Here is a 14,211-nt window from a genome sequence, read left to right as displayed (position 1 = left end):
TCTACATACGGTAAGTGAAAGCAGCACACTTCATTATACCAGCCCTTCTCAACCAGGGTGCCCAGGCACTCTAGGGTGCCTTGAGGTTTCTTCAGGGGTGCCTTGGCAAAATGTCTACAAATTGACCAAAACTTGAATACAAGCCAGCGGATAGAACAAACCTGCCTTTTAGTTACACAAAGCCACAGGTTTTCACTGTGCACCATTATGACCTTCTAGCCTCTAGCATCCTGACAACCAATGACATCATCAGTTGATAAGGAGGATGTCAGCTGCCTGCACAGCATCCTAGTTTGACCCTCCCTTGCTCCTCACCATCAGTGCTGGGGTCAAATTAGCTCAGTGATGGAACTGAGGGAGAAGAGAAACACTGGAATACTAGTCAGTACCAGTGTGCAGAGGTATAAATCTCCTCTAATGTTGGGTGTCCTACATGTGTGGGTGTTGCTGCGTTATATAAAACTATTAGAGTAGTCTTTCACATTTTAGAATGGGGTGCCTCAGGACTGTCCATAATTTTAAAGAGTGCCTCAGGACTGTCCATAATGTTAAAGAGTGCCTCAGGACTGGCCATAATTTTAAAGAGTGCCTCAAGACTGTCCATAATTTTAAAGAGTGCCTCAGGACTGGCCATAATTTTAAAGAGTGCCTCAAGACTGTCCATAATTTTAAAGAGTGCCTCAGGACTGTCCATAATTTTAAAGAGTGCCTCAGGACTGGCCATAATTTTAAAGAGTGCCTCAAGACTGTCCATAATTTTAAAGAGTGCCCCAGGACTGGCCATAATTTTAAAGAGTGCCTCAGGACTGGCCATAATTTTAAAGAGTGCCTCAAGACTGTCCATAATTTTAAAGAGTGCCTCAGGACTGGCCATAATTTTAAAGGGTGCCTCAAGACTGTCCATAATTTTAAAAAGTGCCTCAAGACTGTCCATAATTTTAAAGGGTGCCTTGACTGAAAAAAGGTTGAGAAACACTGCATTATACCCAAGAACCGCTGTATTCAAGGCTCATCTATCTATCTATCTATCTATCTATCTATCTATCTATCTATCTATCCATTCAGTCGTATCCGACCCTTGGCGATTGCATGGGCCGGCACTCGTAAGCAACTTTTATTCAAGGCTCATATCAAACCAAAATTTTATACTTACTCAATGGGATTGATTTACTAAAACTGGAGAGTGCAAAATCTTTTACAACTCTGTATAGAAACCAAACAGCTTCCAGATTTTACTGGCAAAGCTTAATTGAACAAGCTGAAGTTAGAAGCTGATTGGCTGCCAGGCTAGGCTGCACCTGATTTTGTACTCTACAGTTTTAGTAAATCAACCCCAATGTACACTAGTTGCATTAAAAAAATGCATGCTGTATCATATCTGAAAATTACTTTACAGATTTAAATTTGAAATACAAGCTATCACCTTATCTTAAACAATTGTAGAAATAGAACGTTCCTGTTTTTCTGCCCGTGACAGTTATTTTCTACACTTTCTGGTGACTCAAGACATAACCACAGTTGCTGTTTGATATGAGGTAGATTACCCTCATGAGTATTGTTAACACTGACATATTGTTTATACTGCTTAAATATTTTCAATATAGATTGAAAGATGGGTGTGATTTTACGGTGTGAGTAAAAGTATGTGTGTCCCGGAGCTTATTTTCAAAACCTGATCACTTAAATCTACACACCTAGAAATTTTTCAGAAAACAGCAAGGGAAAAGGGGTGGATCTGCAGTTCTTTTTCTTTTATTTTTACGTTTCATTTACTCTTTGGTTACACTGTTCAACAAATTTTTATTTTTTGCCAGTTTTGGAAACAAAAGGATTCATTTTTTAATGAATTTCACATTCTGAGTTCAAATATAACAATGAAATTTGTCAATTGGCTCTAGTTTTTCTGTTTCTACTATAGGCGTAATGACTACATAATGCACAATAATTATATAGATAGATGTCTTTCCACAAATATAAAGCAAGTGATATTGACTACATAACAAAGCCTAAATGGCATAATATATTGCATAGGATTAACAAGAAAAATTATAGCAATAAGCTAAGTTGAATCATTTTAATACTTAGGATTCTCACTAGTTTTGTCTTCAGTTTGTGTCGGTTTTGCTTCTCTTGGCTTTTCTCTTGTATTCGAGGAAAGGGCTATCTCTTACAACTGTCCAGCAATAGTCAGCAAGCATTGATGGGCTCCATTTACCTTGATATCTTCTCCATAGCTGCAATGTCTTGATGGAAGCGCTCTCCGTGTTCATCACTCACTGCTCCACAGTTTGGTGGGAAAAAATCCAGATGCGAATGTAGAAAATGAATTTTTAGAGACATGTTGCAACCCAAATTTCTGTAAGTCTGGATGAGTTTTTCTACCACTTTCTTGTAGTCTGGTGTTTTATTGTTTCCAAGAAAATTTGATGTCACTGATACAAATGCTGTCCAGGCAGCCTTTTCCTTTCCACGCAACAGAGAAAGAAACTCATCACCATGAATAAGTTTACGAATCTGTGGCCCAACAAAGACTCCTTCATTTATTTTTGCAGCACTAAGTGCTGGAAATTTGCTAATCAGGTACTTGAAACCTGCTTTATTCTTGTCCATTGCCTTAACAAAGTTTTTCATTAATCCCAACTTGATGTGTAATGGAGGTAATAAGATCTTATTGCTGTCTGCAAGTGCTGGATAGTTAACATTTTTTTCTCCAGGCTGCAATGACTGGCGTAATGGCCAGTCTCTTTTGGCATAGTGCATTTCTCTTGCACGACTGTCCCACTCACAGAGGAAGCAGCAGTACTTAGTATATCCACCTTGAAGTCCAAGTAGGATAGCAATCACCTTCAGGTCACCACAAATCGACCATTGATGTTCATCATAGTTGATGCACCTTAAAAGCTCTTTCAAGTTTTCATACGTTTCTTTCATTGAAACTGCGTAAGCAACTGGAACTGACGGCAGCTGATTGCCATTATGGAGCAAAACAGCTTTAAGACTCGCCTTTGAAGCATCAATGAACAGCCTCCACTCATCATAGCATACGCCGATTGCTGAGATTAAACCATGAACATTGTTACATACAGCAATATCACCTTCCTGGACGAAGAATGGGATCAGATCTTTCTGACGATGATGGTAGAAAGACGTACAATTCCACTCAATTCCACTTGTGTAATGAGGTATGGTTCAGTGGGTGTGGATGGAAGAAAGTCTGGGTCATGTGAGGTTGACGGTTGATGACTACACGCTTCAGGTTCTTCCTCACTTGACTCAACCACGAAGGATTCTGGTGCTTTAGGAATTGGTAGCCCCTCTCCATGAGGAACTGGACGTATTGCCGATGGAATATTTGGATAGTGCACAGATAACTTTTTCTTCTTATTTAGCCCTTTTGTTGGAGGCACCATACAAAAGTAACAATTACTAACATGATCTGTTGGCTCTCTCCAAATCATAGGCACAGCAAAAGGCATAGATGCCTTTTTTCCATTCAACCATTGCTCCAGTGCCGTCCCACAAGAATTGCAGCATATATGTGGTGCCCAGCTCTTGTCCTGGTCTCCTATCTTGCAGCCAAAATACAAGTTGTAGGCTTTCTTAATCATTCCTGTTATCCTCCTTTTTTGTGAGATAAAAGTTATTTCACTGCAGATATATCAGAAATTATCTGCTTTATTCACACAAGTTCGAGGCATTACTGAGTAGCCTATATAAGCATAAAACGAAATGTAAAGACGCTGTCGAACTACAATCAGCTACAGATACTGCAGCTTTTATGCAGTGAAGTGATGCAATTAAAGGCTAATATTGCATCATCTCAGTATACATGCAATTTTCTATTGGTCACCAGTATCAATTGCGCAATATGCAGCTGAAGTTGCATCATAATTTTGAATGGCTTACGTCATTAGATGGGTGAATATATCATGGAAACTAGAGCCAATCAACATTTTTTAGGGTCATTTTCGTTTTCAGCACCCCAAAATTATGTAAGATTAGCTAATTTTATGCCCAAAACTTTTTACCTGTTGAACAGTGTTATCTGCCAGGTTTTTTACACAGCTTAGCCCCTTTAAGGGTCTTATATATACAGTGGGGATCGGAAGTTTAGGCACCCCAGCTAAAAATTTGTATTAATGTGCATAAAGAAGCCAAGGAAAGATGGAAAAATCTCCAAAAGGCATCAAATTACAGATTAGACATTCTTATAATATGTCAACAAAAGTTAGATTTTATTTCCATCATTTACACTTTCAAAATAACAGAAAACAAAAAAATGGCGTCTGCAAAAGTTTGGGCACCCTGCAGAGTTAATATCTTGTACTGCCCCCTTTGGCAAGTATGACAGCTTGTAAACGCTTTTTGTAGCCAGCCAAGAGTCTTTCAATTCTTGTTTGAGGTATCTTTGCCCATTCTTCCTTACAAAAGTCTTCCAGTTCTTTGAGATTTCTGGGCTGTCTGTCACGCACTGCTCTTTTAAGGTCTATCCATAGATTTTCAATTATGTTGAGGTCAGGAGATTGTGAAGGCCATGGCAAAACCTTCAGTTTACGCCTCTTGATGTGATCCCCCGTGGATTTTGAGCTGTGTTTAGGATCATTATCCATTTGTGGAAGCCATCCTCTCTTTAACTTCAGCTTTTTCACAGATGGCATCAAGTTACCATCCGAAATTTTATTGAATCCGTTTTTCCTTCTACTCGTGAGATGTTCCCTGTGCCACTAGCTGCAACACAACCCCAAAGCATGATTGATCCAACCCCATGCTTAACAGTTGGACAGAGGTTCTTTTCATTAAATTCTGTGCCCCTTCTTCTCCAAACGTACCTTTGCTCATTCCAGCCAAAAAGTTTAATTGTAACCTCATCGGTCCACAGAACTTGTTTCCAAAATGCATCAGGCTTGTCTATATGTTCATTTGCAAAGTTCAAACGATGATTTTTGTGTTGAGGACGTAGAAGAGGTTTTCTTCTGATGACTCTTCCATGAAGACCATATTTGCACAAGTATCTCTTTATAGTGGAATAGTGTACCACAACTCCAGTGTCTGCCAGATCTTTCTGGATGGATCGTGCAGTCAAACGTGGGTTTTGAATTTTTTTTCTCACAATCCTGCGAGCTGTTCTGTCTGATATTTTTCTTGGTCTTCCAGATCTTGCTTTAACTTTCACTGTTCCTGATGACTGCCATTTCTTAATTACATTCCGAACAGAGGATATTGACATCTGAAAATGCTTTGCTATCTTCTTATAGCCTTCTCCAGCTTTGTGAGCGTCAACTATTTTCAGTTTCAGTTTTCTAGACAACTGCTTAGAAGAACCCATGGTGCTGATTGTTGGGGCAAGGTCAGATGAGTCTGGGTATTTAAAACCTTTGAGATTGACATCACCTGGTCTTCCCAGACGATGATTGAGAACAATCCATGACACTGGCAGGTCTCAGCTTGGCAAAGGGGGCAGTGCATGCTATAAATTCTGCAGGGTGCCCAAACTTTTGCAGACGCCATTTTTTTGTTTTCTGTTATATTTAAAGTGTAAATGATGGAAATAAAATCTAACTTTTGTTGACATATTATAAGAATGTCTAATCTATAATTTGATGCCTTTTGGATATTTTTCCATCTTTCCTTGGCTTCTTTATGCACATTAATACAAATTTTTAGCTGGGGTGCCCAAACTTTCGATCCCCACTGTATATGTGACTTGCGAGCCAAACCTACTAAATTATTTTAATGGATCGCCAACATTAAACACATAACTTCAACTGTGCAAATAAAATAATATACCTCTGAATGTAGCGCTCCTTTTTACCAAAATACCAAAATAATATATCCCTCCTTTGATATACCACACCATAAAAAATCAATAATAACTGGTGACAGTGTTATATAATCAATATATTGTGCCATAAAATCAATTTGAAATTTTTTATATAAATAATATTAGTCCCATCAATCCAAAGTAGTCCAATATTAGTGATAAGGTGATCATTAAACCTTATCACTAATATTGGATTAGTTTGGATTGATGGGACTGATATTATTTATATAAAAAATTTCAAATTGATTTTATGGCACAATATTTTGATTATATAACACTGTCACCAGTTATTGATTTTTTATGGTGTGGTATATCAAAGGAGGGATATATTATTTTGGTATTTTGGTAATAAGGAGCGCTACATTCAGAGGTATACCCTGTAAGGGTCTACTATGGATTTTGGGGCAGAAGAGAACAAGAAGGCGCTTCTAAGTGCAGTACATCCACATATTTATTGGTGAAAACAGTTAAAACCAATTACAGAAGGTGATAAGGCTCAGGCATATGAAAACATCAATGCAGGGCTCCTGTCACCGTGTTGTGGAGCTCATCGTGCTGGCCAGCAGCAGCAGGGGGAGCTCAGGAACAATTCCAAGATGGCCACCACTCTTTCTGGGCAGCCGTGGAATGCGTGCCCTGGATTGATGTTTCATATGCCTGATTCTTTTTACCTTCTGTAAGTGGTTTTAACTGTTTTCACCAACAAATATGTGGATGTACTGCACTTAGAAGTGCCTTTTTGTTCTCTTCTGTCCTGCCCAGAGTCTGATTCTACTCCTGGAAGTGCTGCTCTAGTGCCTATTCCCACTGTCTCCCTCCATTGGTCTCCGAGGCAGATGCGCCCTAAGAACTCCTCTTCTCTTATGGATTTTGGGAGACCTTTAGAGGGGTCTGTGTGCTTTTTTTTTGTAAATGTCGACAACAAACAAAATGATGGGATGAGGTTTCCCGGGAAATCCATACCAGTCCCTATGGATTTTAACCTCCTTAGCGGTATTCCCAAGTGTAGCTCGGGGTAAAATTTGAGTACCAAGAGCGGTAACCCCGAGCTACACTCGGGCTTACCATGCGGCGTTGCTCAGGGAGTCCCTGCAGCACTTAGCTTGTCCTCCACTCCCGCGATGTGTCCCCTGCAGCGTCCCCGGCCATCTCCTCCGGCCGATGCCGGCATCCGGCTTCCGTGTTCCTGTGACGTCGGTACGTACGGACGCCGGAACCGGCGGCAAATTTGAAATTTTTAAAAAATGTCATTTTTTAAAAAATTATTATTACATAGTAAAACATTGCTGTTTCAATGCATTTCACATACATTTTGCCCCTACTGCTTTGTCCTGTGCCCTGCCTGCATTTTTACTGTTCTTTCTACCTGGAAACTTAGAAAAGTCCATGGCGTCCAAAAAGCGTCCCTTTACGTCAAAATCGGTTTTAGACCAGCTAGAGAACAGCGATAGTAAATCAGAACCACTTGCAGAATTGAATGATAATGATTCGTGGGGAAATTCGTCATCAGACACTGAAAACGATTTTGCGACTTTGCTCAGCGATGTGCGAATTTGCCTCTGTATTTCAAATTTCAGTGTTTTTGGTTTGATTATATTATTGAATTAAATTTATTATTATTATATTATTATTTTTTATGATTATTTATTAAATTATAATTTATGATTTCGTGTTTCAAATTTTATCCTACCCGGGATGTTTACTAGACTCTTGTCCGGACAGATTTCAGTGAGTTACTCCTAAATATTACAGCCTACAATAAAAAACTACATATTTCCATGCAAAAAAATGGAAAGAATCATACCACCGAGGAGGTTAAGAAGGATGTCTGTGCCAAAAAAGAAAAAAAGTAGGAAGGTCCCTCTAAAAATTCATAGCAGACCCCTAAAATCTGAGCAATTAGCCTGGCTAGCCAGGAAAGAAGGGGGCAAGTGTGCAGCTCTCTCCTCCTGAACCATACTAGGCCATATGCCCTCAACATGGGGGGTGTCTTGACAGGGGTACCCCCCTGGCAAAATACCATTTGCCCATGTTGATAAGATGGACAAGGGCCTCTTTTTCCCACAACCCTTGTGGTCTTAATTTAATCTGGAAGGCACCTTTAATAATGAGAGGGGACCCAAATACCACCCCCTACATTAATGGATATTGGGTACTTAATGATGCTATTCATTCACAGAAAAGGAAAGAGGTCAACTAGAAATAAAGACACCCAAAGTCCTGTATTAAAAAAACTGAAAATCCCCCAAAATTCCCTGGTTGTAAATCAACAATCATAATGTCCGTTATCAGATGACTTGAAAAAGAAACCCGATTCCACCTCAATTTGTATTGCAGTTTAAAACTCATCGACCGTCTGCGAAATGGGAGGCTACGTGCTGTGTCTATGTTTGGACTGTGATCCATAGTTGTATAAGCCTTGATTTGCCTTTCTTTTTCTAATAAAATTATTTTTTTGGAAAAAAAAAAAAAGAAGAAACTCGATGACCTGTCGTGCACATCTGATCCTGATGCTACACCTTGCAGAATGACAGCTCCCCACAGCTGTCATCAGCTATATATAGGAAGATACAGGGATAGTGGTGACATCATTGCCCAAACATGGCCACGTGGCAATGATGTAATCCCCTCTGGGGTTTCCTAGCCATGTAAGTGATGGGCTGGTGTTATCAGGGGAAGGTGCAGCACCCATTGCTTAACCGCTTCCCGTCCGCAATATAGCAGAAATACTGCTACAGGGTGGCACAAGTGCGCAAAATCATGTATATAGGGGCGCATGCGTGGCCGGCTCTGATGGTGGACGTGCTTTGAGAGCAGCGCCGTCCACCCGCCAGACTTTGAGCGGCTCACACCGGCCCTGGGACTCCACATAGGCTCCGCTGCCTCTATATACAGTGCCCGCACCTCCTCAGCCATGCCACGGAGGAAAAAAACCTCCGATATACCCGGGAAATTGACCCAATTCTTCCCGGCCGTCGGGCCGAGAATCCAAGATGGCGCCCACGACTGTGAGCAGGGAGACAGCAGCAGCGCCCAGCAGGAGGACTACAGGTCCCAGCAACAGGACTCCAGGCTGCAGCACTCGCTCTACCCAGGGGACCCTGGTGAGTAGTCACCCACACTGTCCCCTACATCACTCAGCCCGGCTAAATCCAGGCCACGATTAGATCAGGTCCCCAGTACAGTATTTCAGGTCTCAAACCCCCCGTCACAATCATCTTATTCGGCCATGCCTGACATAGACGCATTCCCTGCGTCTGACATGCCTCTGACGGAGTTATGCATGAAGAGCATGCTCACATCTTTGCGTCAATCTTTACACAACGATATTTTTACGTCACTCACCCAGCTATCGACTATAGTACAACAACAGGAACACAGAATAAGCCACATTGAAAATAGCATGGGAGATTTAACCACGGCGCACAACAACCTGATTGACGCACATGCTGACCACTCAACTGATATTGAGCAAATCAACCAAAAACTAGCCGACTTGGAAGACAGATCACGCCGCAATAACATTAAGTTCAGAGGGGTTCCTGAATCTGTCGCCAACGACGACTTACTACCATACATACAGCAATACATCAAAATTCTCCTTCCATCACTTTCTGACATAGAGATCGCAATTGACCGGGCGCACCGCTTACCAAAACCCTCCTTTCTGCCAGCATCCATCCCTAGAGATGTATTAGCTCGTATTCATTTTTACCATGTAAAAGACAAAATTATGACGGCAGCCCGAAATCCACCGCCACTCCCGCCATCACATACAAATCTTCGCTTATATGCTGACCTATCTAAAGCTACCCTCCTCAACAGAAAAAGAATGGTATCCATCACCAAGGCCCTCAGAAACCATGGCATAGCCTACCAATGGGGGTTCCCCACCAAATTAACGGTGCGGCAACATGGTAGGATCTTTACTATTAAATCACTGGAGGCAGGCCTGGATTTACTAAAAACCTGGAATATCCTCCCTGCGGAATCGCAGGACTCCGCGCATAATTCTATGAAGGCAACATAGACTTTACAAGACATATTTTCTACTGAACCATGCTCACAGTCTCTCCCAGGAGCCATTTCTTAATTTGATATCTCTGGCGTTCGGCCTAGACCCATTGAAGTTCGTACTACGTGTTTATAATTGGCTTGACTTCCCCTAGTGGTCAAGAACATTTAGATCCCCCAGTTTTGAAGTAGCTATGTTGGCTACTCATCATTGTTGCATTTTCCGCAAAAGTTTTTTTATTGTTCTCTATACCCTTATCCTTCCCTTACCTTGGCACCACTGGACACCCACTCAAGACCCAAGTGTTCATTACCTCGACACATCATGGAATATTCCCATTAATATACAGGTTGAGCTTCAATCCTATCATTCCTACATGAATACCTATTTTCTTGAAAGATACAGCACCATACGCTTCTCTCAAATACCACGCCAGTGTCAGGGACCACGGCTCCAGGGTCCGCGATCGCGGCTCCGTCCCTCGTGCATGCGCAGTGGCGGCGGATCTCGCCGGGACACGGGCACTAGGTCCCGGCGAGCCGCGGCTGACAGGACGCCGCGCATGCGCAGTAGGAGCCGCGGGCGCGCCTCAGGCGTCCAATGACAGCCGGGGGCGCGTCCTAGCCGGCCAATGACAGTGCAGGGCGCACTATTTAAAGATGCCCTGCACTGTCACAGATTGCCGCAAGGTCTTCTGTGATCCTGAGTTCCTGCACCTATCCTGTGACCCTGATTGACCCTGACTATTCTGCCTGCTCCTGCGTTTGACCCGGATTGTCCTGACTACTCTGCCTGCTCCTGCGTTTTGACCCGGATTGTCCTGACTATTCTGCCTGCTCCTGCGTTTGACCCGGATTGCCCTGACCATTCTACGGATTGACTTCCCTGCTGACCCTGCGTGTGACCCGACTACTCTCGCCTACCGATTCTGTACCCCGCTTACCCTCACGGGCCCACAATCCGTTACTACCCTGCTGGGGCCGCCATCCTCTTCATATCTGGCTCTCCCGGTACCTGTCCCCAAGGGTCTCCTCAGCCACTGGCGGGCCTGCTCGGAGGTCGTGACCTGGCCCGGGACTGTTTCAAGTCCATCCCCACCATCAGGGGCTCTGGTGAAAGCACAGCCCGGGCTTAGACTCCACGCTCTGAGTAGGTCTGTCAGTTGGCAGCCTGAGGCACCACCTGGCGGATCATAACAGTACCTTGCGGCCATGACAGAGCCAGGAAGTGGACCGGCGTCCCTAGAGGATATTTGTCAGCACCTGGCCACCTTGACCCAGGCTTTTCAGAACTTCCACAGTCGCTGCGCCCGACTGGAGGACCGCATGGAGTCAATAGCCCCCCTGACTCCCCCTGCTCAGAGTCCTCCACCTGCAGTACCTCCCGCTAACCCGGTATCCGGAGCGGTTGCCACATCCCCAGCTCCTGAACCCCGCGTTCCTCTGCCGGAACGGTTCCGTGGTGATCGGAGCCGCTTCCGGGCCTTCCGGAACGCCTGCACCCTATACTTTGACTTACAACCCCGCACGTTCACCACTGAGACCGTCAAGGTGGGGTTTATTGTCTCCCTCCTTCAGGATGAGCCCCAGGATTGGGCTCACCGTCTGATGGAGAAGCACGACCCCCATCTTGAATCCGTGACCGAATTCTTTCGGGCCATGGCCGTCTTGTATGACGACCCTCAGCGAGCTGCTTCCGCTGAAGCGACTCTATACTCCCTGCGGCAGGGCCGCCGGACAGCCGAAGAATACGCGTCCGATTTTAGGCGCTGCATGGGCGACACCAGATGGAACGATGCGGCCTTATGCCACCAGTTCCGCATCGGGCTATCTGAGCCTCTCAAGGATGAACTAGCGCGAGTAGGCCTACCTGACTCCCTGGAAAAACTGATTGAGTTGGCCATTCAAATTGACCGTAGACTAAGGGAACGTCGGCTGGAAAGGAGCGGTCAGGGTCAAAGGGTGGCATGGATTCCTTCCAGGGATACAGCTCCAACCCCAGGGAACCATCCGCGAAGCACGGAAACAGGGGACAACCCGGAACCCATGCAGCTGGGATTGGCCCGTTCTCACTTATCGGTCGAGGAACGTCAAAGGAGGCTATCACAGAACCTATGTCTGTACTGCGGGGAAGCTGGTCATCAGGTGCGCTCCTGTCCTGCTAAAATGAGTAAGTCCACGCCCGTTTCTTTTTCTCTACCCGCAGGAAGGGATGATCTGTCGAGTTACCTGGCCATTCCTGTGTCTTTACAGCTCCCCGGAGGAACATTGTCGGTGACCGCAATCGTTGACTCAGGAGCCTGTAGTTGCTTCATCGATCTGACTTTTGCCCACCGGCAAAAAATCCCTCTCCAGACCAAAGAAAGGGGGTTCAACATCTTCTTGGCAGATGGGTCTCGTATAAAATCAGGGGTGGTGGACCAGGAGACACCACCCATTTTCACCACAATGGCAGACCATCACCAGGAGTTCCTCCGTTTGGATGCCATCGCGTCCCCCCTTTTTCCAGTCATTCTGGGCCTCCCTTGGCTGAGGGCCCATAACCCCCAGATTGACTGGGAAAAGGGAACAGTTCAATTTTGCTCACCCTACTGTTTAAGTCACTGCCACGTCACAGGATCCGTGGTCCCCCGGGTCCTCCTGTGCTTGGATGGTGACACCGATCTTTCCCAGGTTATTCCCCCGGCCTACCATGACTTCTTAGACGTCTTTAGTAAGCGAGGAGCTGACGTTCTCCCTCCGCACCGTTCCTACGACTGCCCCATAGACCTCCTACCCGGATCTGAAATCTCTTTCGGCCGTATCTTTCCCTTGTCCGAAGCAGAATCAGGAGTACTGAGGGAATACATTGATGAGAACCTTCGGAAGGGATTTATTCGTCCATCCACATCCCCAGCCGGGGCCGGGTTATTCTTCGTAGAGAAGAAGGACAAATCGTTACGGCCCTGCATAGACTACCGTGACCTGAACAAAATAACGGTAAAGAATCGTTATCCTTTACCCCTAGTCCCCGAGCTCCTCCAGAGATTGAGATCGGCAACGATATTCACTAAATTAGACCTGCGGGGGGCCTATAACCTTGTCCGTATCAGGGAGGGGGATGAGTGGAAGACGGCGTTCCGTACGAGATTCGGTCACTACGAGTACTTGGTGATGCCGTTCGGGCTCTGTAATGCACCGGCGACCTTTCAGCACTTTATCAATGATGTTTTCCGTGACCTTCTTGATATTTTTGTGGTGGTTTATTTGGATGACATCTTAATTTTTTCCCCTTCACTGGAGGTTCATCGGGGTCATGTGATACGGGTATTAGAACGGTTGCGTCAACACGGGCTATACGCAAAGGCAGAAAAGTGCTGTTTCGAACAGCACGAAACCACATTCTTGGGACTGGTTCTCTCTTCCGCGGGGGTCGCGATGGATCCCCAGAAAGTCACGGCGATCTTAGATTGGCCAATACCCGCCGACAAAAAGGGGGTACAGCGTTTCATCGGTTTTTCCAATTTTTACAGGACGTTTATTAGGAACTTCTCCGGTCTGGTCTCCCCGATCACGCAACTGACGAAACAAGGGGTCCGCTTTAAGTGGACTCCCGAAGCGCAGACAGCCTTCGAAAAGCTCAAAGAATTGTTCACCTCTGCTCCCATTCTCTGCCATCCAGATGCTTCTCTCCCATATGTGTTGGAAGTGGACGCCTCCGAAAATGCTGTAGGGGCGGTTTTGTCCCAAAGAAATGGTACCAAGGAACTTCTGCACCCTGTGGCGTTCTTCTCCAGGAAATTGACTCCAGCGGAACGCAACTACGACATTGGAGATCGGGAGCTCCTGGCCATTAAAACTGCTCTTGAAGAATGGAGGTATTTACTGGAAGGAGCCACACACCCAATCCTAATATTCACAGATCACAAAAACCTTGAATATTTGAGAACGGCAAAACGACTGAGACCTCGCCAAGCGAGATGGGCGCTTTTCTTCTCTCGATTCTCATTCCATATAACGTACCGACCCGGTACTAAGAACACTAAGCCAGACGCTCTGTCCCGCATGTTTGAGGACCCCGACGACGCTGTGCTACCTGACACCATCTTACCTTCTGGGAGTTTCCTCGCTCTACAAACGGAACTTCGCTCTCGACTTCTTGATGCTTCTGTAGGACTACCAGTTCCGTCAGAATCACCCCTCCAGAGCCACGGTGGGCTAATTTGGAAGGAAGACCGGATCATGGTCCCAGAAGAAGTGCGAACCCTGGTCCTAGGGCACTGCCACGACCATCCTATGGCGGGCCACTTCGGGGTAACGAAGACGCTGGATCTGCTACGGCGCTCGTTCTAATGGCCAGACATGATCAAGGATTGTGAGCAGTACGTCCGAACGTG

This window comes from Staurois parvus, unplaced genomic scaffold (assembly GCF_062004578.1).
Source record: "Staurois parvus isolate SC_StPar_1 unplaced genomic scaffold, SC_StPar_1.0 ptg000860l, whole genome shotgun sequence".
Taxonomy (NCBI): domain Eukaryota; kingdom Metazoa; phylum Chordata; class Amphibia; order Anura; family Ranidae; genus Staurois; species Staurois parvus.
This window is presented reverse-complemented; position numbering follows the sequence as displayed.